Source organism: Tachypleus tridentatus, chromosome 12 (assembly GCF_004210375.1).
Source record: "Tachypleus tridentatus isolate NWPU-2018 chromosome 12, ASM421037v1, whole genome shotgun sequence".
NCBI lineage: Eukaryota > Metazoa > Arthropoda > Merostomata > Xiphosura > Limulidae > Tachypleus > Tachypleus tridentatus.
In genome coordinates, this window is record NC_134836.1 from 130258014 (window position 1) to 130264025 (window position 6012).

Below are 6012 nucleotides of genomic sequence, written 5' to 3' on the forward strand. Positions count from 1 at the left end.
CTATTCAAGGATATGTGAGTGTACGTGATCAAATAAACAGATGAAATAAAGCAACACTAACCGATATAAGTGTACTATTCAAGAATATGTGAGTGTACGTGATCAAATAAACAGATGAATTAAAGCAACACTAAACGATATAAGATATGGGTGTGGTCAGCGTCCCACATAATAACTATATTGGTTTCTGTTTACTAATAACAATCTTGCCCATAAAGGAGGTCTGGCCCTCCTGAGACACAGCACAGATATTTCGCTATGCATCTTTGTGTTTAACATAAACAAACATGAATTTATACCTCAGAAAAAAACAAACTATATTTAATAATTTACAAAACAGCGAATTAAGAGAAATTTAACAGTCGTGATTTTACTAGACTAAACCTTTGAAAAGGAAGATACCTCATGAAGTATAAGATTACAATATAACTGTGCTAAACCTAACGTTGACCCAGAGTTATTTACCCAAATCTGTAAATGAGAACACATAAAGGACATGAGCTTGCATTACTAACAGATGACATAACAAAACCGAGATTGTCAACAACACACGGACAACCATGAAAACTAGCTTGACACGTTAAAACAAAATACAGTTATACACAATCATCTGACAAAAACAGGACTTTCATCCCACCTGCTGCTATATTTCTCTTACCGATCAATATTAATTCTTTCTTATAAACGATGTTAACAAAATCTTTTCTGTCAAGTTGTTCAGAAACAAAAAAATAACACCAGATACTGTTGTAATTGTATGTACTAAAATAAAATGTGTAGACATAAACAATATCTCAACGAGTGAGTTACTGATAACTTACTATTTACAACAGTTACTGATAACTTACTATTTACTACAGTTACTGATAACTTACTATTTACTACAGTTACTGATAACTTACTATTTACAACAGTTACCGATAACTTACTATTCGCTACAGTTACTGATAATTTACTATTCACTACAGTTACTGATAACTTACTATTTACAACAGTTACTGATAACTTACTATTTACAACAGTTACTGTTAATTTACTATTCACTACAGTTACTGATAATTTACTATTCACTACAGTTACTGATAATTTACTATTTACTACAGTTACTGATAATTTACTATTTCTTACATAAATAATCCCAACCTATACAACCACTATTCTATCAGTCATTCCATACCAACTCATCCAGCCGAGAAACAACTAAACCCTAAGCTGTACTTCATGACTGAATGAAACAAAGTGAAGTTTTCTAAAGAAATCTGATATCAACTGGAAAGCCATAGGTGACTTGACATGAAATGACCCCAATGACAAGAAAATTATTGTACAACGTTTTCTCCAAACCAAGACTACTTAGTTGAACGAATCAACAATGTGTGGGTTTGTTTGTATTATTGTACAACGTCTTCTCTAGAAGACTTCGTTACATGAAATAAAAACATGTAGGTTTGCTTCTTTTATTGTACAGCGTCTTCATTAGACCAAGACAACTTCCTTACATCAATCAACAATGTGTAGGTTTGTTTGTATTATTGTACAACGTGTTCTTTAGACCAATACAACTTCGATAAATGAAACATCAATGTCTAGGGTTTTTAGTTTTATTACACAACGGCTTTTCTCGACCAAGACCATTTCGTTACATGAATAAACAGTTTGTAGGTTTGTTTCGTTCATTGTACAACGTCTTCTCTAGACCAATATTGTAAATCTAAATTTTATTTGTTTCTAGTAGAACTGTATATCTAAAACTTATTTGTTTTCTACAACAACTGCATATCTAAAGTTTGTCTCTTTGTTTTGTAGTACAAATGTATATCCATAGTTTGTTTGTTTTCTAGTACAACTGTGTATCTAAATTTTTTTCTAGTACATCTAAAGTTTGTCCCTTTGTTTTGTAGTACAAATGTATATCCATAGTTTGTTTGTTTTCTAGTACAACTGTGTGTCTAAATTTTTTCTAGAACAACTGTATATCAAAAGTTTGTCTGTTTGTTTTCTAGAAGAACTGTATATCTAAAGTTTGTTTATTTATTGTTCATAAATAGTCGTATGTAAAGAACAATCAATATTTTATTATCAGAACAAAGGTTTCCTTTGTTTGTTTGTTGTTCATAAATAGTCGTATGTAAAGAACAATCAATATTCTATTATCAGAACAAACATTTATTTTGTTTGTTTTTGTTATTCATAAATCGCCTTATGTAAAGAACAATCAATATTTTATTAAAAGAGCAAAGGTTTCCCTTGATTGTTTGTTGTTCATAACTCGTCGTAAGTAAAGAACTATTGACATTGTATTAACACAACAAAAAGTTTCTCTGTTTGTTTGTTATTTTTCGTCCTTATCGGAAAAAAAACATGAGATGACCTTTTGACCTTTTACATTATTATCATTCAGGAGTTCACTTAAGGTAGATCGTATGAGATAAGTCGTCACGTATATTTCAACAGGTGACCCAATTGGACAGGTACAAACCAGTTCGTTTGAATTTTGTTAGAATGACTTCTGTTCAGGTTTCTAACACCAGATTATTTTTGTTAAGACTGACTTATGCTAATATCACACTAGAATTCTTGCTTTCAATACACTCAACATATCACCAATGGTTTTTTATTACACACTATTTTAATACCAATAATTTTCAAAGAACAATATTTATAAGTTTGCCGAGTGTTAATATTACTTGTGGGTTTCTCAAAGAACAATATTTATAAATTTGCCGAGTATTAATATTACTTGTGGGTTTCTCAAAGAACAATATTTATAAGTTTTCCGAGTGTTACTATTACTTGTGGGTTTCTCAAAGAACAATATTTATAAGTTTGCCAAGTGTTAATATTACTTGTGGGTTTTTCAAAGAACAATATTTATAAGTTTGCCGAGTGTTAATATTACTGTGGGTTTTTCAAAGAACAATATTTATAAGTTTGCCGAGTGTTAATATTACTTATGGGTTTCTCAAAGAACAATATTTATAAGTTTGCCGAGTGTTAATATTACTTGTGGATTTCTCAAAGAACAATATTTATAAGTTTGCCGAGTGTTAATATTACTTGTGGGCTTCTCAAAGAACAATATTTATAAGTTTGCCGAGTGTTAATATTACTTGTGGGCTTCTCAAAGAACAATATTTATAAGTTTGCCGAGTGTTAATATTACTTGTGGGTTTCTCAAAGAACAATATTTATAAGTTTGCCGAGTGTTAATATCACTTGTGGGTTTCTCAACGAACAATATTTATAAGTTTGCCGAGTGTTAATATTACTTGTGGGTTTCTCAAAGAACAATATTTATAAGTTTGCCGAGTGTTAATATCACTTGTGGGTTTCTCAACGAACAATATTTATAAGTTTGCCAAGTGTTAATATTACTTGTGGGTTTTTCAAAGAACAATATTTATAAGTTTGCCGAGTGTTAATATTACTGTGGGTTTTTCAAAGAACAATATTTATAAGTTTGCCGAGTGTTAATATTACTTATGGGTTTCTCAAAGAACAATATTTATAAGTTTGCCGAGTGTTAATATTACTTGTGGGTTTCTCAAAGAACAATATTTATAAGTTTGCCGAGTGTTAATATTACTTGTGGGCTTCTCAAAGAACAATATTTATAAGTTTGCCGAGTGTTAATATTACTGTGGGTTTTTCAAAGAACAATATTTATAAGTTTGCCAGTGTTAATATTACTTATGGGTTTCTCAAAGAACAATATTTATAAGTTTGCCGAGTGTTAATATTACTTGTGGGTTTCTCAAAGAACAATATTTATAAGTTTGCCGAGTGTTAATATTACTTGTGGGCTTCTCAAAGAACAATATTTATAAGTTTGCCGAGTGTTAATATTACTTGTGGGTTTCTCAAAGAACAATATTTATAAGTTTGCCGAGTGTTAATATCACTTGTGGGTTTCTCAACGAACAATATTTATAAGTTTGCCGAGTGTTAATATTACTTGTGGGTTTCTCAAAGAACAATATTTATAAGTTTGCCGAGTGTTAATATCACTTGTGGGTTTCTCAACGAACAATATTTATAAGTTTGCCAAGTGTTAATATTACTTGTGGGTTTTTCAAAGAACAATATTTATAAGTTTGCCGAGTGTTAATATTACTGTGGGTTTTTCAAAGAACAATATTTATAAGTTTGCCGAGTGTTAATATTACTTATGGGTTTCTCAAAGAACAATATTTATAAGTTTGCCGAGTGTTAATATTACTTGTGGGTTTCTCAAAGAACAATATTTATAAGTTTGCCGAGTGTTAATATTACTTGTGGGCTTCTCAAAGAACAATATTTATAAGTTTGCCGAGTGTTAATATTACTGTGGGTTTTTCAAAGAACAATATTTATAAGTTTGCCGAGTGTTAATATTACTTATGGGTTTCTCAAAGAACAATATTTATAAGTTTGCCGAGTGTTACTATTACTTGTGGGTTTCTCAAAGAACAATATTTATAAGTTTGCCGAGTGTTAATATTACTTGTGGGCTTCTCAAAGAACAATATTTATAAGTTTGCCGAGTGTTAATATTACTGTGGGTTTTTCAAAGAACAATATTTATAAGTTTGCCGAGTGTTAATATTACTTATGGGTTTCTCAAAGAACAATATTTATAAGTTTGCCGAGTGTTAATATTACTTGTGGGTTTCTCAAAGAACAATATTTATAAGATTGCCAGTGTTAATATTACTTGTGGGCTTCTCAAAGAACAATATTTATAAGTTTGCCGAGTGTTAATATTACTTGTGGGTTTCTCAAGAACAATATTTATAAGTTTGCCGAGTGTTAATATCACTTGTGGGTTTCTCAACGAACAATATTTATAAGTTTGCCGAGTGTTAATATTACTTGTGGGTTTCTCAAAGAACAATATTTATAAGTTTGCCGAGTGTTAATATCACTTGTGGGTTTCTCAACGAACAATATTTATAAGTTTGCCAAGTGTTAATATTACTTGTGGGTTTTTCAAAGAACAATATTTATAAGTTTGCCGAGTGTTAATATTACTGTGGGTTTTTCAAAGAACAATATTTATAAGTTTGCCGAGTGTTAATATTACTTATGGGTTTCTCAAGAACAATATTTATAAGTTTGCCGAGTGTTAATATTACTTGTGGGTTTCTCAAAGAACAATATTTATAAGTTTGCCGAGTGTTAATATTACTTGTGGGCTTCTCAAAGAACAATATTTATAAGTTTGCCGAGTGTTAATATTACTGTGGGTTTTTCAAAGAACAATATTTATAAGTTTGCCGAGTGTTAATATTACTTATGGGTTTCTCAAAGAACAATATTTATAAGTTTGCCGAGTGTTAATATTACTTGTGGGTTTCTCAAAGAACAATATTTATAAGTTTGCCGAGTGTTAATATTACTTGTGGGCTTCTCAAAGAACAATATTTATAAGTTTGCCGAGTGTTAATATTACTTGTGGGCTTCTCAAAGAACAATATTTATAAGTTTGCCGAGTGTTAATATTACTTGTGGGTTTCTCAAAGAACAATATTTATAAGTTTGCCGAGTGTTAATATCACTTGTGGGTTTCTCAAAGAACAATATTTATAAGTTTGCCGAGTGTTAATATTACTTGTGGGTTTCTCAAAGAACAATATTTATAAGTTTGCCGAGTGTTAATATCACTTGTGGGTTTCTCAACGAACAATATTTATAAGTTTGCCGAGTGTTAATATTACTTGTGGGTTTCGGACTGTTATTCTCGACCTCATGATGATTGAGGTTATCACAACGTTTCGACCAGTAAACTATCGTCACATGTTACATCACATATTTTGGATGCGTCACAACCAGAAAGCTTTTTGTGGAATTTCCGGGATATCCTTCGTGCTTATGACATATTTATATTTCTACAATATGCATTGGAAAATTTGGTGAAACTAACAATTCCTACAAAACAGTCACTACTATATAACCACTTTTACTCTTAAGTATTTTTACTTTTAAGTATTTTGTATTCAATAGAAATGTGATTGGTGTTTTTTTTACTTGCCT